Source organism: Ursus arctos, unplaced genomic scaffold (assembly GCF_023065955.2).
Source record: "Ursus arctos isolate Adak ecotype North America unplaced genomic scaffold, UrsArc2.0 scaffold_22, whole genome shotgun sequence".
Taxonomy (NCBI): domain Eukaryota; kingdom Metazoa; phylum Chordata; class Mammalia; order Carnivora; family Ursidae; genus Ursus; species Ursus arctos.
In genome coordinates, this window is record NW_026622897.1 from 43,359,038 (window position 1) to 43,385,998 (window position 26,961).

Consider the following 26,961-nt stretch of genomic DNA (forward strand, 5'->3'; position numbering starts at 1 on the left):
ATAAATGTTGAACATTTCGGGCCAGGCTTGTTTGCAAAGGCCCCAGCCCATGTCAACATCGGGAGCCCCATCTGCAATACAGGGGCCGGTGGACCTGCCCCAGCAGCTGGTGCTGCCCCCCACAGCACGGCTGCCTCAGCAGAGGAGAAGGAGGTGGAAGCAAAGAAGAATCAGAAGGGTCTGATGATGACATGAGTTTTGGTCTTTCTGCCTAAACCTCTTCTGTACCCTGTTCAATAAAAAGCTGAACTCTGAAAAAAAAAAAATGTGTCTTGTCTTTCAAGTCTTGTCACACTTCCTGCAATTTTGTAAACTCATCCATTGCAAAAATGATGTTTTGATTCTTTGCCCTCTCTGCCAACCAGAACAGAAAGTGACTCTCCTTCCATTGCTTGGCCTGAGGCTTCCTTCTGCTTCTGCTTAAGGCAGGTTGTGGTTAGCACTCACTGCCTAACCTCTTCCTCCTATAAGTCCCTTTTTGAAGTAGAACCTTTTTTTTTTTAGACCACTTTGACACCATGGACATCTGTAATCCTAAATATCAAGCCAATCACTTAAAAAAAAAATGAACAAATAATGTGTGTCACAACCTTACCCCATTTCTAAACTTCATCAATTTCTAACCACATCTCTGACTCCCCAGTCCTGAGTCCCCAATCTGACTCTCACTTCATCCAGATATTAGAATGAGTTTCTACTGCAGAGTACTTAATGATTTTTTAAGTTGAAAGTTTAATGCTTTATTCTTCATAGAAATGAATCAAGTATGAATGTCAAAATAGCACTAGCATCAAAATGACCATCACAAAACATTGTATTCCCAGTACTCAGTCCTGACTACCCAGCTTTGTCCCCAGTCAGTCATGTGCTGTCAAGTTTAGACACTTCCTATACAACCCCCACTATTAACTGGCCCCCTGTCTCTTCTGGAGAACTCCCCAGTGGTTCTTAATCTAGAGCTTCGGAACCAAGCTGCCCCAACTCAAATCCCACCATTACCACTCCCTGTGTGACCTTGGGCAAGCTATTTAATTTCCCTGTGCCTCAGTTTCCTTGTCTGTTAAGTGGGGAAAAGAATGATACCTACTTTATAAGGTTGTTGTGAGATCAAATACTTGTAAGGCTAATGCTTTCAAAGGTCTTAGGACATGGCCTGGCATATTGTAAGCATGTGGTAAATGTAACCTATTAAGACAAATGGAGTTGTCTGTCCATCTTGTCACCCCAAGGGCCAGTAGTCAGGATCTATTTCTTAAAAACAATTTAAAATTTTAGTGGTTTTCCTGTTGTATTTATTGGCATTGCTGGGTAATTTTTTTAAAAATTGCACATGCACAGTAGTTTGCCTACAATTATATATTGAATAGACTTTTGTGGGCTTGCCTAGAAATCTTAATAACCATTTATAACATTCTGTGTGTGTGTGTATGTGTATGTCTATTTACATGCATACACACATATTCTTTTTACAGTAGGTTTTTGGACAATAGCTTTTATGTAATATACGCAGTTTATTGTATAAATTTATTTTTTTTGAATAGACTTTTCATTTCCAAAGGTTGGCTGGTAAAGCACTGTCACGACTCAACATGGCCTTGAACAGCGTGCCAAAGATTTTGTATTTTATTCCCTGTATGATGAATAGCCACCCATGGCTTCAGAGGAGGACAGTGTCACAGTCTAACATGATTTAGGGAGCAGTGCAAAGGCTGCTCTGATTAGGAGATCAGGGAGGTCAGTTAAGAGGCTGATTGAGAGCCTCAACTGAGGTGGCAGATGAGAGGAGATACATGTGAGGATAATTTGGGGTAGAATGAAGAGGACTCAAGAATGAAGTGGTGAGAGAAATACAGGAGATAGTTCTAAGGATTTTTATTTTGGGTGAATGGGAGAATGGTAAAACCCTTAAGAAAGGCAGAAGGGATGCAAAATTTTCTAGGAGATAGAGATGGGCTGTGAAAAGTCAGAATATAAGGCAAGCCTCTTCCTCAACTAAAAAAAATTATGTGCACCCATTCATTTTGACATCTGAATCTAAAACAAGCAAAAACTGAAGGACAGTGGAAGAAGAAGGAGGAGGAGGTAAGGAAGGTGAGGAGAAGGAGAAGAAGAAGAGGGAGAAGGAGGAAAAAATGAAGAACATTATAGGGTAGATAATGGTTTTCACTAATGACCCACTTGACAGTGATAATCAAGCACATTAAATTTTATATTTCAGGGAGTGCTAGGCAGATGCTAAATTTGTAACAACACACTCTTTCATTTCTGCAGATGTTGGAGATTTCCTCTCCCAATAGAACAGGCAGAAACTTGTTTGGAAAGACCCATACAAGGCTACAAGCACCCCAACTACATCCTTTCCAAGATGCTAATGCTTTCTACTTTCATCCAAGACTCCCAAAGCCTGTGTGTTCAGTGGGCAAAGAATGAGACGGAGGTGCTGCTCTCGTCTGAGACCACATGGGCAGCCAACCATGCAGAAGGGAATGGCAGAGGCCTCCAGTCCAGAAATGGTATACTCTACATAAAACCATATTCCCTTCCCATATCCCTCCCAAATACTCAAGCTGGCATAGGGAGTTTTTGACAATAAGAATGAAGCTTTCCTATGTTGTATCCATGAGTTTTGTTACCATATTTTCTAAGTCAGAACTCCAGATGCGTGACAAATACAGTTGTACTAATGGCAAGTAAAGGACAGGATATTTTAAAGACTCTCTGGAAAATCTAGTATATGTGGTTGCCATGGTAAAAACACATCATTTAAAAGACTGATTCTACAAATATCTATTTGATACCTACAAGGTGCCAGGCATGGTTCTAGGTGCTGGTGATAGAATAGTGAGCAAGATATACAACATATTATATAATGGGAAATGGCAGTGTGTTGGGATTTAGGATGGTCTATTAAGTTAAAGATAAGATCCAGAAAGAACACGACCGGGTATGTACTTATACTGCAGATTTTTAACTTCTACTTGAATCTCAAAAATTCAAAAAGACTGACTAATCAGTGATAGATATAGTCTCTAACCACTAGTGGGAAATCATCTCTCCCTTCTCTGACTCCCCTGCACTTCCTTTGGTGGTCAGAAAAGCATCAGATCATTCTATCATGTGTTATAATTATTTATGTATATGTCTTATCAGTCTTTGTAGACTTCTTCAAAGCGGGCTGCTTTTGCTTATTTCTCCAGATCCCTTTCCTGGTACCATTCTGAATTCCCTCCCTTCTCCTCCATTACCACATATCAATGTTCCTTCCATGCAGAACTCTTCGCTAGTCCCTATATATGCCAAGCTCTTTCTAGACCATGCCATTGCACACAGTTCCTTCTGATGGAACACCCTTCCCCTTCTTTGCTTTGGAGAACCATAACTCGTTTTGGAACAAGCAGCTCAGGAGTTACTTCCTCAGTTAAGCCCTCCTTGACCTCTCTGGGTCATGCCCTCTGGCTCATGGAGGGCTCTAAGCATATCTTGTTAGCTCACGTATCATCTTGTTTTGTTTTTCACTGTTTATGGGTCTATAAGTCCTGGGGCAGAGTCCTTATTTTATCTGTCTAGATCTCTGCGGCCTTGCACTTTTGCCTGAAAGAGGCCTTCAGTGAAAGTTGCTGAATAACTTAACTTGCCTTCTGAATTTACAGGGAGACAGCTATATGACTCTAAGGCCCTCCTACATTCCCTCCCTCCCTGCCTCCCATACTCATTTGTCCTTGCTAGAAATTTCCCCCAGTGCTCACTCCTTGGCTTGAAGGCATTGAAACTTCTATCGGAACACAAATGTTATGTAGTAGATACAGCACTGAATGAAGAACCTATAGAGACTATATTCTAGTTCCGACTCACTCTGCAATTAGTTCTGTGACCTCTGCCAAATCATATCATCTTCCTAGGTCTTCATTTCTTCATTTATAAGGTAGAAGTTGAACTCAATCCAGAATTATATCTATTTTTTTTCCTCCAGTGATAATTTCAGTCAAATGATAGTGGCCTTTCAGAGAACTTTGGTGAAGGTTGTGAAGTTCAGATTAAAAAAAAAAAGACACTCAGCTGGAAAGAATATAGTGACTGTTTTGGACCAATTAGTACAGAAGTGAGAAGTGGGGCATGTGTGCCTATTACTTGCTGACAGTGAATTGAGTAGGTATTTGAGTTCCTTTTAGTTCAAAGACTCCGCATGTCATGATCCATGTAAGATTATGTGTAAAGTCAGTTCAGTTTTGTTCAGACACGTGTCAAGTGTCTACTGCATGCTATGTACTGAGCAGTGCAAGATAAAAAGAATAAATAATGAGTGATGCTTGCCTGTAAGGGACTCTGGGTGATAAGTAGAGGTAGGTAGTAAGTATCATTTTCGTTAAGCAGATAATTGGAACTGAGACTGCACCAATGAGTGGAGGACTGGATCTCAGACTAACATGATTTTCAGTACTTTACACTTTTCCACTATACCTCACTACCCTTCATTTTAAAAAGAAAGGGAAAGGAGATACTGAACTAAATACCTGGGTATTTCCCATGCCTGGGGCTTCATAGCAGACGCCCAAGATGAATGGACAGTGTTAGAAACCCAGAAGAAGAAGTAGAAAAGGGAACAGAAGAGTCGAGAAAACAAATTTCACCTGTGGCATGAGGTCTGGTCTTGGCTGCTGCACAGGAAGCCTTCACTGGGCCACACTTATGGCAAGCATGCTTCTTCACATCATATGTGCCTCAATTCTACAATTTTCTGCCCCCTAAAAGTGATGGGGTTGGGGAGAGGCAATGACCCTTCTGGGATGAAACAGTACAGAATAATTATTCAAATCAAATTCTGTTGATGACACACCAGGCCATATAAGCTTTGTGGCATGACAGTGTCCACCCAATCAGCACTTGAAGGCATGGCCCTGTGCACTTGTGAGGTTTGGAGGAGAACTTTTATATCCATTTGGTTTGAAAATGCCACTATTTTCCAAGTACTAAATTTTTCTAAGTAGTGAGATTTTCTAAGTAACGGCAGATGGGCTGTTTTCTAGGCCATATGGATACATCTTGATGGAGGGTGGGGGTGGTCATAAATCCAGAGTGTGGTCTCTGGACTCCACATGTTCAGATTCTTAATAGCGACCAGGTGCTGAGAAAATTGTTCATGTCACTAGACTCACATAAGACAGGCAGCCATGAAGAAAAGGAAGTTACTGATTGATAATTAATTTCCACACAGTAGGCAATGTACACAACACTAACATCATATGCTCCAGTAAATTTAGCTACTAAGGGCACCCCCTTCATGGTACTGACAGACCTGAGAAACCAGCCAATATTCAGAAAGTCACTAAGAGAGAACCCAAAGTTATAAAAAAAAGATTCAATGAACTGAACGTGATATTTATTTTTGGCTACTATAACTTTAAAACATAGACTGTTGGAGCTAGAAGGGACCAAGGTCACCTTAGCCAACACCTTCATTTCACAAAAGGGGAAACTAAGGCCCAGAAATGAGAAGTGACTTGCCCAAACCCACATCATTTATTTATTTTTCTTTTCATCCTATAGACATGTACAGAGTACCAACCAAGAGTGAAGTTTCATTCTAAGCAAAGTGGAGCCTTTTGCATGCTCAAAAGTCTAGTTTACGAGATGGATATGAATAGAACCAGTTTTCATAGAGTATGATTAGGGCTCTAAGACAGGGGTTGGCAAAGATTTTGGCAAAGATGGATAGTAAATATTTTAAGCTCTGCGGGCCATATGATCTCTGTTGCAACTACTAGACCCCATTGTTGTAGCACAAAAGCATCCATAAACAAGATGTAGATGATAAAATTGTCTGTATTCCACTAAAATTGTATGTACTGCCACTGAAATTTAAATTTAATATAAGATTCACATGGCATGAAATATTATTCTTATTTTGATTTTTTCCAACCACTTAAAAATGTAAAAACTGTCCTTAACTCAATAGCCTACAAAAATAGGCGGCAGGCTGGATTTAGCCTAGAGGCAGTGGTTTGCTGACCCTTGTCTTAGATGAATAGACGTTCCAAATGATTTTTCACCATCCATGAAAGTATGATCTAGTTGATCAGATTCTTTCCCCAAGAATAAAAGGGGGAAAAACGAGTGTATGCTTGTCAGTACCACTGACAAGACAAAGAACAGTAAAAGGATGAGAAGAGTCTTGAAAGCCCCTAGTTCATCTGCATCACACCTCTATTTCTTTTTTTATTTTTCTGGTTTTAAAGTATGGCATGTTTATTATAGAAAGCATGAGAGCATATTTTAGAGAAAACATTTTAAATTTCCCATAACGTTGTCAACCAGATGTAACCATTTGTAACACTTTGGTGCATTTTGATTTTTGTTTGTTTGTTTGTTACGTTAGTCACCATATAGTACTTCATTAGTTTCTGATGCAGTGTTCCATGATTCATTGTTTACATATACTACCCAGTGCTCATTGCAACATGTGCCCTCCTTAATACCCATCACCAGGCTACGCCATCCCTACCCTCCCACCCCTGTGAAACCCTCAGTTTGTTTCCGGGAGTCCATAGTCTCTCATGGTTCGTCTCCCCTTCTGATTTTCCCCCCTTTATTTCTCCCTTCCTTCTCCTAATGTCCTCTGTGCTATTCCTTATGTTCCGCATATAAGTGAAATCATATGATAATTGTCTTTCTCTGCTTGATTTATTTCATTTAGCATAATCCCCTCCAGTTCCATCCATGTCGATGTAAATGGTGGGTATTCATCCTTTCTGATGGCAGAGTAATACTCCATTGTAGATATGGACCACATCTTCTTTATCCATTTGTCTGTTTCCAGTTAAGCTCTGAATGCCTCCATAATCCTGAGTCAACTTTGTTTACTTTTCACATTACAGAGACTCTTAGTTTTGTGTAGTTTAAAATGTAGATTCCTGTGCGGAAGAGCTGGCCCTTTCTAAGGTTTCCACAAAAACATGTTTAGAGGGCATCAAACGGCTGCATGGAACTCAGTCCTTTGAGGAGTGAGGTTATGTTTTGATAGCTTTTAGGGGTGCCCTGTGTGTGGCGTTGGGGGAAGGCTGACAACCCGCCCCTCAGAGATGTGAGCACATGGGCAGCATTTTATCAATCTTTGAATGCCTAGTCTTTCAGAGCAGAGTCTGGCATTTCAGAACCAATAGGCTTTGTCATGGGCATTTTCCTTGATGAAAGGTATGTGTTCTTACGCCTTATGGGAGAATTCTTTGGGTCTCAGTTTCCTTACCTATAAAAAAATCATAATAATCTCACGCACATCCCAGGTTTTTATGTGATCACATGCGTGGTAACACTGTGTAAACTAACAGTACCTGAACCACCACTTGCTTCCGTCCACGCTGTCTCCATACTCAATAAGGCCACTTTATCTTTCTGGGACTCATTTTCCTTATCTCAAAAGCCAGAAGGGTGAATTCAATGCTTCTGAGTTTCCTTCCAATTCTACCACTCTGGCCCTGTGCCTTGTTAGGAAAGGAGCTTTTCATTGTATGGTGAGCAGTTTTACATTTATGATTGAAGGTGAAGGGCAGGAACAAAGAGTTGGTCAAGTATGGAAACATAACAACAAAAAAAGAGAAGACTAGAAGGGAACCTTGGCCCTATACAGGGAGTAACATCAAGTGCCCTCCTCATTTGGTGTCCAGGATAAAATGTCTGCTTCCTTAAAAAGCATAAAGATCATGTTCTTTGGCATTGTCTAGATTTGCTTTACATGTGGAATGCTGAGTTTGACAATCTTATCATTCTTTCCTCTCCTTATCAGAGTCAATCAATACTTGGAAATGTTAACGAGATGCTCCATCCAGCAATTTTTAACAAGGCACTCAATGCCCAGATAATTTAATGTGGAATATACACATTGCTACGTCATGCTTTTTTTTTTTTTTAACCTCTGCTGGGGGTGATGGCTTCCACAAAGCAGACTATGTCCCATAACACCAGGGTCCTGCACAGATTTTTCCCTTCTTCCTCTCATTTTCCACTTTCATAAAGAAGGACTATGTAAGTCCATTGACCAGTAGATGAAAGGCTGTCGTCTTTTCCTCTGAGCAAAGTGACCTTGTTTTTAAGGAGCCAGTGTGGGATGGGAGTGGGCATAGGGCTGGGTTGGAAAATGAGGGGCAGGTGAGGCAAGTGGGGAGATTAGAGAAACCTGTTTCTCTCCTTCCTCCACACTCCTGGCTTGAGGTGTTTAAGGAGGGGCAATGAGGATCGAAAACCAGGACCTATCTTGTGGCTCTAAAGGTTGTTTCCTACAAAGGAGAATGGATCTTGATAGGGCTTTCTGGTGTACCAGACATCTTTGGTGTCCAAGAAATGATTCTAGGCATCTAATAACAAACAGATTGGAAGCTCTATGAATTCTCTTGTGACATATATATTATAGGCCCACAGAGATAAAATAATTTACAAAAGTATGTACGGTAGATGATAGTTTCCCACAACTACAGGAGCCTGAGAGACACTTTTCAAGACATCTGGCTATTCAGCGCATAGTATGAAAAACCAGGAATGTCCCAACTAACTATCTTTTGTTAACCTTAATTATCTCTGAAATGAACAACTTATGGTCCTCTGGATATACTCCAAGCTTCCCCATCCCTGTGCATTATTCAAACTATTCCCTCCCTCTACATTAAAGACCCTTCCCTATCAAACATTCTTCTTACCACCGAGACGACTGGTCCAAATCCTACATGGTTCAAGTCCCATTTCAAGTACTGACTTCTTTACGAAGACCTCTTTTTCATTTGGCTCTTGTTATAGTTACTTTTTTATGAGTTTATGTTTTGCCCCTCCCCCCTAATCTTCATATTCCCTCATGTTCAAAATGGTGCCTGCTTCAGGTCCTTCAACAGACTAGTCCTTGAAAGAAAAAGATCTGTTGATCATTTGTTTAACCAGAACACAATATCGAACAACCTCATCTATAAATGGAATGTTTGCACTATTTGGAAGTCTGAACCACAAAAAAGCTGTTAACAAAGATTTCAATTCAAACTAAACAACAAACTTGCAGAAGGTCTCCTGAGTTCAACACATTCCAACAAAGTTTTGTACCTTCTGCGTATTTATCTAAGCAGCTGAATAAGTTCTGAATAATAAGCCTGAGGCATGGCAAGGTCTTCAATCATCAGGAAAGATTCATTTATATACAGAGTGTGTGGTTTCCAAAGGAGGAGCATGGACCAATATTTTGAAAAGGCTTTTAACAAGACTGATTGAACTAAAATGTTTTCCTTAATAAATATTACTTACACGGAACATGCATGTCCCATCCCCATCCTGGTTCATGAACTCTTTGCTGTAATTCCTTATCTCCCCAAATCATTAAGAAGGAGGGAGATGTGAAATGTGAGACAGACTGTGCTAGGGACTGAATGTTTGTATCTTCTTCAAATTCATATGTTGAAATCCTAATCCCCAGTGTGAAGGTATTAGAAGGTAGAGCATGATTTGGGGAATGATTAGGAAATGAGGGCAGAGCCCTCATGAATGGGATTAGTGCCCTTATAAGCAAAAGCTAGCCCCTTTTCTGCCATCTGCAAACCAGGAAGCGGGTTCTCACCAGACACCAGATCTGCCAGAGTCTTGATTTTGGACTTCTCAGCCTCTAAAACTGTGAGAAGTAACTTTCTGTTAGCAGCCTGAATGGAGTAAAAATGTCTGTATTTGCTATGACCATGATGCTTTGTAGACACAATCTCAATCCGATCAACAATCCTATAAGGCAAGTACTATATATACTTGTCTTACAGATGACAAAACGAGACTGAGAAGGGGTTAAGTACCTGCTCCAAGGTCACAGACCTAAAAGTAGACCTACATCCAAACTTGGGTCCCCTTGGTTTCAAAGTTTATGCTTTTGCACTGCACAGTGCTGCCTTATGCAGTGTTTTCATAGCAATCCTAATAGATGAGAAAAATTAGTTGAAATAAAAAAAAAAATTTTAATGGAAATGCAGTGTGGTGTCATGAAGCAAAATACTGGACCAGGTGACAGAACAAGAAGATCCCACTCCACCATGAGCCACCTAACTGTATGACCTCAGCCAAGACACTCCATCTCAAAAATCATAAAATCAGATTGTAAATGCTAAAAAAAAAATATTGCATATTGAAAATCACTTACCCCTTCTCAATCTTCTCCCTTTGCAGAAGAGGAATTTGAGGCCCAAATGAAGCCACTTGCCTATAGTCACACAAAACACCATTTAGGTTTATCAAACCCATCTAGGGCTCCTTCCACTGGGTTGTACCTCTCCTCCTTAGGTCTTTGTCTCCTTGTTTACAAAGCAAACCTCCAAGACTGTGTTCTCTTAGTTTGGGCTGTTAGAGAGGAATACCATAGGGTGGCTCAAACAACAAATATTTATTTCTCACAGTCCTGGAGGCTAGAAGTTCAAGATCAAGGCCCCAGCAGTTCTGTTGTCTGGTGAGGGAACTCTTCCTGTTTGCATATGACTGTTTTCTCCTTGTATCCTCACACACCTGAGAGAGAGAGAGAGATATCATCTCTCTTGTTTTTTTTTTTTCTTCTTGTTTTTAATTTTTTTTATTTGAGTATAGGTGACATATAATATTACATTAGCTTCAGGTATACAGCATAGTGATTGAGCAAGTTTACACATTATGCTAATGTTCACTGCAAACATAGCTACCGTCTGTCACCATACAATGCAATTACACCACCATTGACTACATTCCCTCTGCTGTACCTTTTATTGCCATGACTTATTCATTCCATAACTGGAAGCCTGTATCCCCCACTCCTTTTTATCCATATTGCTCATTCTCCCCAGCCCGCTCCTCTCTGGCAACAATCAGTTTGTTCTTGTGTTTCTTCTTATAAGGGTACTAATCTCATTCATAAGGGCTCTGTGCTCAGGACTTAATTACGTCCCAATTACTGCCCTACCTCCTAATACCATCACTTTGAAGGTTGAGGATTTCAACATATGAATTTTACAGGGACACAAACATTTAGTCCATAACATGTGTGGTTCACTTAGACTGTGCTATACAAATGTAGAGGATTTTATTACAATTTCTTAGTGTGTAACTGTAAAGTGAGAGGTCTCAGAGATACTATGAGAGAAAAACCATAAGCCTCTGGCCTATTTCAGGGGTGGGAGGGTGTAGGATAGACAAACAGAGAGAGAGAAGGGGAGGGAAAATGGGTCCTAGAGAGAAACTTGTCCTTAGGGCTGCTGCAGATCCCAATAACATACCTGAGTGAGTTTCTCTTCTTTATAACAAAACCAAAAAAACTAACTAGGAAATAGAGAAAAATCTTTATCTAAATTAATTTTTTCCAAAACATCAAATGATACTCTGGTGTAGTATATATAGGTACAAACACCCAAACGCTAGCATTTTGGGAAAAAGTTACATAATTCACCAAAAAAAGAGCATTTCCTCCTGGACCTCTCCTCAGACTTTCAATCTCAACCTTCCACCAAAATAACTATTATTAATGTAAAAAGGTGAAAAGGGCCAGCATGTGAGCTTTGGCTCAGTGAAGCGACGGTGGAACAGCCTTCCTTCCTTCTGACTGCATTTGGCTCCTGTGTGCTTCCTGCAGGTACATTTTTTGGCCTGTATCATCAGTGCAGTGTTTTGCTTAGCAACCGATGGGCTTTCATTGATATGTCTGTCTGCTTAGAGGGAGAAGATTTGCCTGTGTCACCTTAGAAGTTAATATATTATGCTACAATGGAGTGCAGGTAGAAGATTATGAACAATATTTCCCGAAATCTTTTCCTTGGGACCCTATCCCTATGAGATGCTATGTGACAAAAGGTTCCAAGGTCAAGTAAGTTTGGGAAATGCTGCCTTCTATATTGCCTCTTAAGGAGTCACTAATGCACATGAATGTGTTAAAAGTCTTCTCTGCTGGCTCCTCCTTTGTACCAGATTTCTCAATTCAAAGTGCCTTTGGGGCTTGGCTTTGGGCCTTAAGTCCTCTCTACACTCTCCCTAGACGATCTCATCCAGATATACCACCTCTATGCCAGTGATTTCCCAATTTATATCACAGACCTTTCTCCTAAGCTCCAGACTCTTAGATATGAGATCTGTCTACTTGATAGCACCTCTTAGATGTGTAATAGGTATCTTGAACAGAACGTGGTTGAGACAATCTCTTGGTTTCCTTCACCCCTGTAAGTCTTTGCTTCCTTAGCCTTTCCCTTCTCAGTCAATAATTCAACCATGTAATTAACTGCTCAAGCTCAAACCCAAGAGCTACAAGTCATCACTGTCTTTTCTCTGGTCCCTCTTTCCCACATTAACCCATCAGGAAGACCTGTTGTCTCCACTCTTGAAAAACATGCTGGCGCCATCCACATCTCTCTACCTGTTCTGACAATCCCATCATCGTCTCTCAGGTGAGCTACTAAAGGAGACTCCTAACTGGTCTCCACTTGTAATCGTGGCCTTTAAATTCCATTCTCTACACAACAGCCAAGAAGATTTCTTTTTTACAAATTGTATTATTAGATTGTGCCAAGGCTGAAAGCCCTTCATATTGCTTTCTGCTGCACCAACGATCAAATCTTCCTTCTTACCACGGCCTCTAAGATCATCTCCTCACATGTATTTTCCTGTCTGTTCAGTTTCTCAGCTCCAGCCACAGAGGCTCTCTTCTTCTTCCAACATGCCAAGCTTTGTCCTGCCAGGTCTGTGGACTCATTGTTCCCTCTGCTGCCTGTGTTTCCCCAATTCCAGTTCTTCTCTATAACATCACCCCTTAATGTCTTCACAGTCCTTAACATTATTTGAAATCTTACTTGTTTGCTTCGTCATTTTTTAGGGAACCACCTAGAAAGTGAATTCTATGAAGGCAGGGCAGGGGTCTCATCTGTCCTGCTCATTCTTCACCAGGATTTGTCCAGTGCCTGAAGTGCCTGGCATATAATAGGCACTCAATAAGTATTTGCTGACTTTATGAAATGATTTGAGAAATTATGTGTTGGAGAAAACCGTGAAACTTAGTTTAACCCTACAGTCTTCAAGTTTATTTGAGCTTAGAACCCTATCTGCCATTGTAAAGAATATTCACTATCCTGGGGACCAGTTCCTGGAATGCACTTTGTTTTATGCTGATTTAAAAGCAATATTGTGGAGAGTTAATGTTGGAGATCCAGTGGATCTTCAACACCAGAACTTGAAAAACCTCTTGTAAGCAGGCATTTTGGCAGGTCTTTGGGAGCCCATATTTTTATTAGGAGAACAATAGGTTTAAAAGTAAGTTATTGAGTATTTTTTTTCCTTGGGATATGGATTCAAAAAACTAAGCTAGCAGCTCAAGATTATAGGGCTCAGGGATAGATGAGGTGTTGGAGGTGGGAGAGAAGGAGTCCAGACAGGATATAGCAAAATTAAGGGATGTGGTTGACTAAGGGTAGATGAGATTGAGGCCCAGTAAAACTTTCCTACTTCTAATGGAATTTTTAGAAACAGAAACCTGCAGTTGGAAACTTGGCTATTTTTATACCATGTATGTTTTCTGTAATTATTTGTTTTCTGTTTTCCCTCATGTTTAGTAAAGCTGTTCTTGAAAATACCAGCCTGTCTTAGTTACGCCAAGGAAAAACATTTTTGTCCACATTGAAAAATTTAAAGGGGAACCACACAGCTTTAGATGAGACATGACCAGGTGATGTAGTGACAAAGAGAATCTGGAAAACAGAAACCCAAAGTGAAGATGAAAGTCAGGGGGAGTCAGGGGGACTCGTGTGGCCCCTTCCAACCTTGAAACATTCTTTCAAGAGTCTGATCTGGTTCAGTTGTGATCTGCTTAAACTTTGGAGGGTTTTGTGCTGAGTCCTAATTAGACAAGGCCAATTCTTTACAAAGTCACATACATGAAATATTAAGCTATAGAAGGAATTATCTAGTTGCACAAAAAGCCTTAGATGGAATTAGATGAGGAGAACTTGAGAAGTCCTCTGTGATTTGAGATGTATGCAAGAGTATGTGAGAGGTTCTGTGCATACAGCAGAGTGTTCTGAGTTTGGACCTCAGTATTTCTTAATCCATGATTGCACTAAGATTGAGAGATGGATTTTGTCTTTGGGGCAGGCTCTTGGAGGGACCAATGGGGAGCATTTTTAGTCATAAAGATGGGTGAAACACAGGGGAATAACCCAGACATGAAGGCCTAAGATTAGAGGATTTGGGTACAGTATTTAGTATGATAAAAGGCTGGCCCTATAGCAGATAAGATTGCAATCCTGAAGGGATACTTGTGTTATTTGTGGTTGTTCTTTACTAGGTAGGATGTGGTCTTAGGGAGCATATGAGTCAGGGTTCTCCAGAGAAACAGAACCAACAGTGTATGTTGTATGTTCGGGGTTGGGGGTAGGGAGATGCACATTCTGTAGAGCCAGTGTCCCAGTTTGAATCCTATGCTGGAAGCTGCTGTAGAACTAGGAAGAGCTGATGGCCCAGTTTGCAGCTTGTCAGGTAGGAGAATTCTTTCTTATTCAGGGAAGTGTTAGCCTTGTGTTCTAGTCAGGCCTTCAAATGATTGGGCGAGGACCACTCACATTATGGAGAGCAATACACTTTACTTAGTCTACTGATTTAAATGTTCGTCTCATCCAAAAACACCCTCACAGAAATACTCAGAATAATGTTTTACTAAATATCCGAGTACCCTGTGGCCAAATTAACCTGACACATAAAATTAACTATCACAGGGACAGAGATTTCCATCCAGGATGGTGAACCAGCCCTGGAAATATGGTAGCGGTTTGGACAGAAGGATAGAAGGAATCAGACTCTATACCAGGCATAGCCAATAGATTCTCTGACAATGAAACTTGAGATTTAGCTTAAGTTTTTTTTGTTTTGTTTTTTGTTTTTTTTTCTGTGTTGTATTTCCTGCGTGTTATCTTTAAGCCTTAGTGTTGTGGGCTGAGTTGTGTCCTAAAAGAGATGTGTTGGAGTCCTAACATCTAGTACCTCAGAATGTCACCTTATCTGGAGACAGGATCATTATAGAGATAATCAAGTTAAAATGAGATTGTTAGGCTGGGCCTAAATCCAACATGTTTGGTGTCCTTATAAAGGGGGCAATTTGGACACAGAGACATGCAAAAGGGAAAACAATGTTAAGAGACTGGAAGAACATAGCCACCTAGAAATCAAGGAGAAAGCCCTAGAACAGATCTTTCCCTCACAGCTCTCAGAAGGAACAACCCTGCCAACACCTGGATTTCAGATTTCTAGCTTCCAGAACTTTGAGACAACAAACTTTTACTGTTTAAGCCACTCAATTTATTGTTCTTTGCTATGGCAGTCTCAGGAAACCAACACGCTTAGTAAAGTCTACTACACATAATATCTTGTGTTAACAATACTTGGAAGGATGAAGACAGAAGCTGATGCACACGCAGAAAATAAAGCTCCAGGGGTGGGGGCAGGAGGGGAGGTGGGAGGGGAGGTGACAAGATGGAGGGAAGGTGACAAAATGGAGCAGACAGTTAGGGAAGAAGCCTGGAGCTGTGAGCTGTGAACAGAGTCTCCAATGAGGTATTGAGGATGATAGTACTTTGCATACAAAATAATATTATAAAAAAAGGTAGATATCATTATAACTGTTGACAGAAAAATTTACTGGCTCCCTCCTGGAAAAGCTACCCATATGACTAGTTCATAGTGATCATTCCTGTGTTTGATCAGCTGAGAAGCATTAATGGAGTTTATATTAACTTTAAAATGTTAAAAATTAAAAGGTTTGAATTAACATTGACAATGTTGAAAAGCAAAGGGCATATATTAACTTTGACAACGTTAAAAATTAAAGGGATAGTCTTTGATGACATCTGCATCAACCATGAAGGCACAAACATTTTGAGAGAGGACATATGGGAACAGCAGTGACTCTAGCATCACACGTTGCAAATACGTCTCCTTGTGTGAATGCTACCACACAAGCATTCAGTACATTATTTCCCAAGGTACCCCTTCTACTGAAATGTTGCCCTGGTATAGATAAGGAGCATCATAAGGCCATATGAGTGGGAAAAGGAAGAATGGAAGGAAGGAAGGAAGGAGCAGAAGAAGGAAGGGAGGAGGGAGCAATGAGGGGAGAGATACAGGACCTTTTCCTACCCCACAGCCAAGTTCCTATCCATTTGAAACAACCAGATTTGGTTTCAGATAACACTATCTTTGGGATATTTAACAAACATGATTAAATTATTAATGTGGGATAAAACTGTTATTTAATAATAATCTACAAAAATTAATGCTTCTTTAGTGTAGTTATTTCATGGTTTACTTTTAAAACCTTTGTAGCAGCATCTAATTTCAGAAAACAGAATGCAGATTCCCTGGCAGTCTAGAAACTAGGTAGAAGGGAAAGAAAACCAATGGCAGTATCTTGACATCTTTAATACAGAGTAATACTAATATGATAACAACAGCTATTCCTTTATTCTAAGGATTTCCATTTTAAAGGCTTGCTGTTATTAATTTTCCTTGCCTAGCTCCTTTTTAATTATGATTTTTTGGGCTATGTGCATGAGTTGAATTCTATTAAATACCAAATGATTTCCCACATATCTTAGTTTGGAATCTGTCTCTTTTAATAGACAGAAATTACTTTCTCCCAGAACAGTGATACAATAACAATGTCCAGACAGTCAAAATGAATGTCATTGTCCTTCTTCCTTACTACCAGGTATAGCTAGGAAAGGAATTGATGATGTATAACTAGGAATAGCTTTCTTTCCTGGGGCATGGAGTTGAGGGGGAGGGTGTAGATCGAGTGTCCTTTTACCTTAAGGATCTGTTAGTATATCTGCAAGAAAAGTAGTCGATGTGTTTTCTAAGGAAATGTTTGAAAGATTTTTCCTGGCCTGGGATGGCCTGTATATAGGATATACTGTCTTTATGTCTCTAAATATTCTGCAAAAGAGTCTGATACCCACTCTACTCTGTGAAGTCATTTTTGTAAAGGAGGTCCCAAATGAAATGAATGGCTCGGGCAATGACTTTGGGAAGGTCTAAACCAGTTCTGATGTAATGCTTCTTCCAGGAAAATCCCAGGACTTTTGGGGGTGCTTGTTTCTGGTTCCATTTCAAAATATGACAGCCTTGGGTAGACTTAATCCAAGTGGACATGATTACACAGCCCTGTTCCACATCATTAGTAAGAGTAAATGCCTCTGCCAGAATTCTGCCAACACTGCTTCTAGCCAGACATCCATTAGTAAACATTGCAATCTTAAAATATTGGTTGGCTTCTGTGGCTTGTCTGCATAATGGAAACTAGGTCCAGATTTTTTAAAGTATCAACATGAATAATCATAGAAATGCTGTTCTGCAAGAGATATAGTTAGAAATTTGAGGCATCCAGGGTAGAATTTTGGTAAAGATCTGTTTAATTTCTTATTTTTTTAATTTAAAATATTCTTAATTGAAAATAGAAAAATATTTCTGGTTTTGTGATGATGCCAGCTAAGGAGGCAATTCCTTAGATCTAACTTTGCTTTGCTCAGGATGGCTATTTTATGTTCTATATAGACATCAGCATAATTTGAAACATCTTTCTTCATCATGAGTAGTTGATCATTCCAAAGTAGGTATTTCTAACAAACTGAGAGGATTTAGTTGAAATGTACATTACAAATAATTGTCGTATTTTACACATTCTTAAAAATGACAATCCTTTTAGTTAGCATACACTTCACATGTTTTAAAAACATGCCACCTGTGTTCTCTCTTTTGATCGTTGATGGCCCTATAAGGTGAAAAGCGAAGGCCATATCAGCCTTCTACAAGTGAGAAAACGAGCTCAAAGAAATAAAGAACTTAGCCAAGATCACAAGTACATTAGTCCGCTTTCAAGGTCAGCCTGAAGGTCAGTGATAGCATTTTCTTAGTATTCCTTGTTGAAGAAGGAAAAATTGCCAGTTAGGTGGAAGGGTTCTAAACTCTGTAACTTGCACACAAGTCCCTTGATCTCATCTAGCTCTAGGTCCCCCATGTTTGCTAGCACTCAGTGGTGATACTTCCTTTATAACATGTCTAGAATGAAAGGAGTTAAACCTTAAAGATTTACTTACCACCTGCAAGTAATAAGAAATCAGTCCTCTCAGAAAGCCAATGTGCTAAGAAGTTTTTGAGGCTATTTCATAAACCCTGACATGGTTACAAAGATGAACTACATCACCTTCTCAAATGAAGAACAACAAGTACATAGGGATGATACATTGTAGAGATCACCTTAGAAGCCATAACATCCTTGGTGGGCATTTGTAAATAAGATATTGAACTTGCTGAGTCTCCTTCCCTGGAAAAACCCTGTGGACGTCCACATGTTCTTTTTTACAGTAATCACAACACCTCCACTGAGAGCTGCCTAGACAGGAATTGTCCTCCCATATTACTTATGGGAAAGCCAAGGGTTGAGAGATCAGTGGACTGATCAAGGTCCCAGAGTGAGTCATTAGGAGAGACTAACCTCAGGGCTTATTTCTTCTTGATGATTTAAATGACTTGCTTGAGTTAATCAGAGGAAAATATTTGGAGAATGAGGACATTTATGGCATGTTTGTCAAATATGCAGGTAATGAGGATTCAGTGCTATTCTTCACTCTGCTTCTAACTAGTTATGAGATTTGGACAAGTTATTTAACCAAACTGGGCCTCAGTATCATTCCTAGAGAAACGAAGCAGTTGAACTAGATCAGGAGTTTTCAAACTTCATTCTTTTTAAAAGAAACTCTAAACGATTTAGACATTAATTCAAAGTATTGTAATGTTATAAAATTAATTGATAAAAATTAAGATGCATGCAATCCTACCTCCTGCTTGGTTTTCCCCACCTCCTACAGGATTCCTTGGAAACAGTCTAAAAACCATGGTATTATGTAATCTGAAAGTTACTTTCTGTTCTAAAATTCAATGTTTTTATGATTGGAAACAACTAGCTTTCTAATCTGCTACCTGTTCCCATCCCCTATAGCATCTTATGGTATAAAAGAGCTCCAGACTGGAAGTCTGGAGGAGCTGGGTGTGGAACCCTGCTCCACCTACCAATTATCTTTGTCACTTTAATCAAGTTGTTTCACCTCTCTAAGTTTCTGTCTCCTCATCTATAAAATAGAAATAGTAGGGGAGCCTGGGTGGCGAAGTTGGTTAAGCGTCTGACTCTTGGTTTCCGCTCAGGTCGTGATCTCAGGGTCGTGACCTCAGGGTCGTGAGACTGAACCCATATCAGGCTCCACGCTCAGCACAGAGTCTGCTTAAGACTCTTGCCCTCTCCCTCTGCCCCACCCCCTGTATCTCTCAAATAAATAATCTTGAAAAATAAAATAGAAACAGTAACCTTTTCCAAGTACGAGTGCTTTGTAAACTGTAGAAGATTGAATAAATGTATAACGTCATTTAGTGTTACCGTCTGTGCACAACACCCTTCCATGGGGAGATGGTTTTGTCTTCAGGATGATGCAGAGTACCAACACGGGTTGAGCTGTTCTTTGGCAAGCTTGCCTACGAGTAGGGGTGGTATCTATTATATTTGGGTTTCATCTTCTCTGAGAGCTGAAAGTCAAGTTAGTAGAGAAGGTGTGGGCTATTGACACAGCAAATAATTAAACCAAGGAGGCAACATCACTAAGTTTAAAGGGAAAAATTGTTCCCATAATCTGACCTTGACAGCAGTGACCTGGCTATATTCCCCCTCTGCACAAGCCCATGACCCATTAATAACTGCTGTCATTCAATGAGTGCTTTCTACATGCTAGACACTGAATTTTACATGAGTTATCTCATTCAATCTTATAAGAATCCTCTGCAATGATGTTATCCCTACTTTATAGTGAGAGATAACCAATAAAATGGGGTATTATTCCTATTTGGTAACTTAGAGAGGCTAAGTAATTTGCTGAGGTTCATATAATAGGCAAGTGGCAGAACCTGAACTCTGAATTCAAAACTCTGAACAGCTTGCCTCTATATCTCCCAGTTGGAAGGAATGATTTTTCTCACTCAGCATGAGGGCCAAAGCCCTCACAATGCCCTTAATCAGCTCCATCTCTTCATTTTTATGATTATTATTATTATTTTTTTAAAGATTTTATTTATTTATTTAACAGAGATAGAGACAGCCAGCGAGAGAGGGAACACAGCAGGGGGAGTGGGAGAGGAAGAAGCAGGCTCACAGTGGAGGAGCCTGATGTGGGGCTCGATCCCATAATGCCGGGATCACGCCCTGAGCCGAAGGCAGACGCTTAACCACTGTGCCACCCAGGAGCCCCTATGATTATTATTTTTATTCCTCCGATCAAAAGTGTTCCAATCATCTTCATAAAACTCAAAGGTGGAAAGCACCTATTAGTCATTGATGTCCCCCTCCTGTCTCCTGCTTGTCCTCTCTAGCATGTCCTCTGTTCATGAGTTAGGGAATGGAGCCACATCCCTTACCTTGGGAGTTAGTCCCATAACTAATTCACCTCTGTTAGGAAGATTTTCCTCTTATGCACATCCTCTTCAATTTTGCATTCTACCCAGTTCTTTCTCTGTGTGGGCTGCACACTTCTGCTCTTCATATCACATTACCTATGCCTGCCCAGGTTCTCAGTGGCCTCTTGCCCTCACACTATGGCCACAGTATTTTTTCTTATTAGCACCTGGAAGATGCTCTCCCCAGTGGACAGAAGCAGAGGTGAGCTGCAGGGGATGCTAGGAAAGAAAGGGAGGAGGAAGAGGAGTGAGCACAAGGCTTGAAACCTGCTTAGTCAGCAAACCTTGGACCCAGCTCAGCTTGCACATTTAGGTGCCCCCTCCTCTGGCAGCAGGGGCATTTACTGCCCAGCTAGGCATGATTCTATGAGGATATTGTGCCAGGCTCTAAACTTGCACCAGGAGTCACAGAAATAAATGGAGTGCATCATCAGAAGAAGACCGTGTGGTGTAGTGGACAGAATGTCAGCTTTGGGATTTGAAAAATCTAGTTTAAGTTATTGCTCCACTTTTTATATAGCTATGGGGAAACAATACCTATCTATGTTGTTTCTATAAAGAGTCTAGACAATGACCTGGCATACAGTAGGCATTCAATCAATGAGAACTCTTGTTTTTCAAAGCCCTGATTCTAAACAACTTGTTATAACCACATCCTCATAAATTTGCATCCTATTTGGAGTATCTAGGCAGCTATCCTTACCTCTTATTCTTCCATTCTTATTATGCTGCAAGTCAGTTTAGAGTATCCTCATATTCTGGTTTCACCTCCAGCATCAGCAATTCCACATGGTTCCCATTGCCTAGAAAGCAGAACTCAGATATTAGCTACCAGATCCAAATCAACATTAAATTTGCTTTTCAGTTTTCACTTTGATGTGAACCTTCCCGTTGACATGCTGAAATAGATATAGATATCAATCTATTTGCCATCTTTGTGACAAGCTTCGCATGTATGTTGACAATTTCTCATTTGTGTCAAGGAACCATTCCATGTGCATGGCTATTGGCAGTAGTATCTTAATATGCAAACAGAACTCAACTTGGACAAAATATTTCACTAAACACTCTTTTCAAATGAATGCACAAGACCATTCTCAGCCAAAGGAAACTACCTCTCTTAGGCAACTGAAATCTACTCATTTAACAAATACTTATTGAGAGTCTACAATGTCAAAAGGCCTTGTAGGCACTGGGATACACTGGTTGACATGGCAGACATGCATCATTGAAACAAATCTCCTCTCTCATGGAACTTACATTGTAGTGCAAAACACACAATAAAAAAGAGAGCAGATAAATAAAGAAAATGAATTTGAGATAATGATGATTGCAATGAAGAAAGCAAAACAAAGTGATATATAGTGATTAGAGAAGCTTTTTTATTTATACATTTATTTTTACCTTAATTTATAAATCAAAGTAATAGACGCACATAGACCAAAAAAAAAAAAAAATTGGACCTATCCCCTAAAATCTAATGAATAGGGAAAGGAAAGGTGGGAAGGCTTTTCTGAAGAGCTACTAACTGAGCTGAGACCTGAATTAGGAGGAGACATCTTAATAAGAAGGCCTAGGGAAAAGCATATCAGCAAAAGGAAACAGCAATCCAAGGGCATTAAGTGCAAAGGAGCATGGTGTACATGTCCATCGGACAGAGGAAATGACAATGTAGTTAGGGTGAATTGAACAAAGGGGTAAGAGGCAGGAGGTGAGATTGTAGACATAGGCAGAGGCCAGGCCATATAGAGTCTTTCAGGGTATGGCAAGACTATTGGCTATGTTCCAGTTACAGTGGGAGGCCATGGACAGGGTTGGATTAAGCCAGGAAGAGATACAGACTGATTTATGTTTTTTAAAAGCTGATTCTGTCTTCTGACTAGAGGGTGGAGTATAGAAGAACAACAGTGAAAACAGGAGGCTTTTATAGTAGTCCAGATGTGTGATGATGGTGGCTTGGAGCAGGATAATAATAGTAATGATGGTGAAATCTAGGATTTCTTTCAGAATAATTTGTTCAGAAATTCCAGAATTTGTTGATAAATTGGATTTGGGGAGTGAGGTAAAACAGAGTAAGTCCTAGGTTTGGGCTTGAGTTTTTGGGTGCATGGTGGTTCCATTTACTGAGACAGAAAAGATTGCAGGTAGAACATTTTTTAGGGAATTGGTTTTGATTTGGGAAAGTTAAGTACGATAGACCTATGAAACAGTCATGTGGAAATGTCTAAAAGGTTGACTTGCTTGTCCTCTCTCACAATGCACAACCAACTTGTTGGCTAGGCTAGAGGTATGCAAGAAAAAAGCCAGACACCCATGCCAGTCCCAGATGCCTCAGTAATCAATTTGCAATTTTTCCCAAGAGTTAATTCAGGGGCTTAAGGGACCAAGGTGGGTATTCCTTGGATACTTATACTACATTCTAAGATGTGTCTGAAGAGCTGTGGTTGGTAAAGGAAGTAGTTTCCAGAGCAGAGTTATATTTGGCCAAAAAACATTTCCAACTACACTTTCCACTTGGCATGTAGATAGAATATGGAATGGTACGAAGAAATAATAAAATCTGGTTTGAAAATGTTTCTTAGGCATAGACATACAAAGGAGAAAAGGGTTTATTTTTCTTCTCCTTCAGATTCTGGTTCATAAATTTATAGTTCTTAGAATTGGGAGGATCTTAAAGAACAATGGATTTAGTCCCTGATCTCAGACGCACAAAGTATTAAGGCAGTCAATTCCTAGAATAATCACTATTATTCACTCTATTATTATCACTACTAAATTCAGTAGTGATTTATTAATCATTACTCCATTTTGGGGTTTTTTTTGTTGTTGTTTTTTTGTTTTTTTTTTAAAGATTTTATTTATTTATGCGACAGAGAGAGACAGCCAGTGAGAGAGGAAACACAGCAGGGGGAGTGGGAGAGGAAGAAGCAGGCTCCCAGCAGAGGAGCCTGATGTGGGACTCGATCCCGGAACGCCGGGATCAGGCCCTGAGCCGAAGGCAGATGCTTAACAACTGCACCACCCAGGCGCCCCCATTACTCCATTTTTTTTTTTTTTAATTCGACAGAGATGGAGACAGCCAGCGAGAGAGGGAACACAAGCAGGGGGAGTGGGAGAGGAAGAAGCAGGCTCATAGCGGAGGAGCCTGATGTGGGGCTCGATCCCATAACGCCGGGATCACGCCCTGAGCCGAAGGCAGACGCTTAACCACTGTGCCACCCAGGCGCCCCCATTACTCCATTTTTGTAATAGAACTTCCTGCCTTTGAAAATTAGGCCTTTTCTTCAACATTCTTAATTTATACATTCAGGTCTTTAAAAACTATTTTCAGCTAAAGATTAAGTATAAATAAAATAAATTCAATAGAGACAAAACATTAAAATAATTTAAAATCACTAGGATGCTTCCTCATATGCAAAGTGTGCTTTGGAGGTAAGAACCATCCCTCCCCCTGCCTAAGTGTTTAAACATCTCCCCTGGGATATCATTTTGCTTTTCTTTATTTTTAGAGATTTTATTTATTTATTTATTTAGAGACAGAGAGAGGGAGTGCATGCGCATGTGTGAGTGCGGGGAGGGGCAGAGGGTGAAGGAAAGACAGAATCCCTAGCAGACCGTATGCTGAGCCTGGAGCTCAATGCAGGGCTCGATCTCATGACCCTGAGATCATGGCCTGAACAGAAATAAAGAGTTGGACGCCTAACTGACTGAGCCACCCAGGCACCCCTATCATTTTGCTTTTCTAACACTAAGCTGTTAATTTCTGGCCTATCGCATCTATATAAGAAAGACTAGAATGAATATGGTTTTTGATGTTGCTTTATGCCAGGCCCTTTCAGCTTATCAGATTCTTTTATAATGGCCACTTCATTATATAGACTCATTCCTAAAACTGTTCTCTTACTGGTTAATGGGTCTCTTACCTTTTTGGAAGCTCCTCTGAGCTAAGTTCATCTACACTGTGTTCTCCCCTAAGCTATAAATACCCTTCCCCCTCCAAGTCTATTTCCAAGGTCACCTCCCCTAACCTTAAAGCAGAAATAACTGTGATACATTAAAACAAAGGAACCAAGGAAGTAGAGATTTTGAAAGCCAAGGAAGTAGCCGCATCCTATAACAAAACTGAAAAATAATCACCATTGTCTACATTCAGACCAATACCACAAACTAAAAATGGGTGGGGCATTAATTTCAATAACAATTTGCTGACAGAGTCTACCGTTTCTTGTCATGAGCTATCTGTCCCATTTCTACATCAAAGGCCTGAAGATTTTGTTTGCTGGGCCTTTCAAGGTAATATTAGAGCTGTGTTCTGTACAAAAACTAGCTCAACTCAGCTAGTGTTCTCTGAAAAAGTTAGCTCAACTCAGGTCAATTATTTCTTGCACTTGTACAAGATAACCTGATTCTTATAACTCAGCTTGTTTATCGAGAGACTTTAGAGAATCTCCCTTCTCAGCATCACTACTGCAAAACAAAGGTTAGAGGTACAGACTGTACATTACTTTTGCCTTAGTTCCTTCAGTCAAGATTAAGAGTTGCACCCACCAGAAGGAATGTTCTCCTTATAGTTTAAATTGCCAACTTCAGAGAAATAATACATCAGATCCCCTTACATATCATGATCTACTTACTCTTCTACTTCCTCAACCAGGAGGGGCTCTACACTTCCTAACAAAATAACATCTACCTTAACATTAATATAGAAATCAATGGTAATTTTTTATTTATTTTATGACCATCTACTCCCTTTGGTCTTCCCCTGGGATATGATTCTTTTTAAAAATTTTACATTTCAACAGGAGAATGTAATTTTTAACAATTTTAACAGTTTTTAACAAATTTTAACAATTTTTAATATTTTACATTTCAACTGGAGAATTTAAGGAGGATTTATCTTTTTAATTTACCAGGTATATTCAATAATCTCTTGAAAAGCTTAAGTGCACTTACTGGAATTCTGTTTCCTTCTTTCCCTTCTCCCTTTTTGTCTTTTCTGAGAGCAGGATATGGCAATGTGCAGAAGAAAATACATACTGATTGGGCAAAGGCTACGGAGCCAGGTAGACCTGCGTTTGCGATTATTCAATTTTTCTTTTTTAAAAAGATTTTATTTATTTATTTGACAGAAAGAGAGACAGCCAGCGAGAGAGAGAACACAAGCAGGGGGAGTGGGAGAGGAAGAAGCAGGCTCCCAGAGGAGCAGGGAGCCCAATGTGGGGCTTGACACACCCTGGGCCGAAGGCAGACGCTTAATGACTGAGCCACCCAGACGCCCCTATTCAATTTTTCTTTTGATCTAGTTATTCAGCTTTCCAGAGTTTGATCCTGGAAATGGATATCTTATGGAATGCTATGAAGATGAAAAGAGATGTGGAATGTCTTAAGCCCAGTGCCTGATGGATTGATTATACAAGCAAAGTTTGATTGAATATAAAGTTTGTATGTTTCAAGGTACTATGGGGTCTTGGAGTTGGATACCAGTTCATGGAAACTACTGTTTCCTGATTTTCCCTGATAATAAGAATTTCTTATGGAATTCGTTAAAAATACAATTTCCCTGGTCTCATTCCAGACCTGATGAATCAGAAACTCCAAGCCTTGGAAGCTGAGGAATTGTACTTTTTACAAACATTCCTTGTGATTCATATTATCAGAAAAGTTACAGAAACGCTGATATCGACTATCAGTGTCTGTTATGTTGTGTAATTACAAGCAACATTTGAAATAAAATAACATTACTTTAATAATTTGATTTTTAACGTGTGGAGCTTCATTATGCTCCAGTTAAATTACACAACTGAGTATTTTAACTGAAATTTACATCAAATATTTAAACTTCTAGTCCATCTGTCTTTTTCTCTGTAGGTTCCACAGAACAGTCAAACTACATCCTCATTAGTGAATAAAAATGATACTGCTTTTAGCTTTAACTAATTTTAAACACTTTGGTAATGTTTATTTGTCTACATAAATGTTTACTATGATATTATTAACTGCTATAATTATACTAATAATGGTCTACACCTATAAGACTTGACTTGTGAGTTAAGTTAACCAGCTAGCTGCATTTTAATATGCTTTTAACAAATCTAAGCTTCATAAAGGCAAAGCTTAAAATATTACGCATAAAAACAGCACAAACATCCCTTCTTGCTTGAATCCAGATTACTTTTATTCTTTCTTTCTCTTTTTGGATGGGCCTCTAACTAAATGCACATTTTAGGTTATGTTTTGCAATGCACCATCCAGATACACATATAATATTTCATTCAAAGATGGCACTCTGCATGGTGACTATGCTCTCCTGGAGTTGTATGTGGCAGGGACCCAGAGGATGGAGGAAATGAGGAGGAAATGGTGGGGGGAGGGTTGGATAAATCAAAGTAACAGCGGCAGCTCTTTACAAATGAAGGACAGTTCAACAAGGGATATTTACTGAGCTCCTACTAGATGCCAGCTACA

The 26,961-nt window shown here is 39.8% G+C and overlaps 1 long non-coding RNA gene across 3 annotated transcripts in view; it reads right to left on the bottom strand.

The window, feature by feature from the left end:
- LOC113269400 (uncharacterized) overlaps positions 1 to 26,961 on the bottom strand; it is an 85,632-nt gene that overhangs the window by 30,398 nt on the left and 28,273 nt on the right. Inside the window, exons 3-4 of one of the 3 annotated variants that reach the window (XR_008960928.1) lie at positions 21,200 to 21,299; positions 19,430 to 19,575 (exon numbers count right to left, since the gene is read on the bottom strand). This is a non-coding gene — a long non-coding RNA (uncharacterized LOC113269400). Of the gene's footprint in view, positions 1 to 1,523; positions 19,576 to 21,199; positions 21,300 to 26,961 lie in introns of those variants that run through there. The other 2 variants (XR_008960927.1, XR_006411559.2) reach the window with 2 other exon arrangements.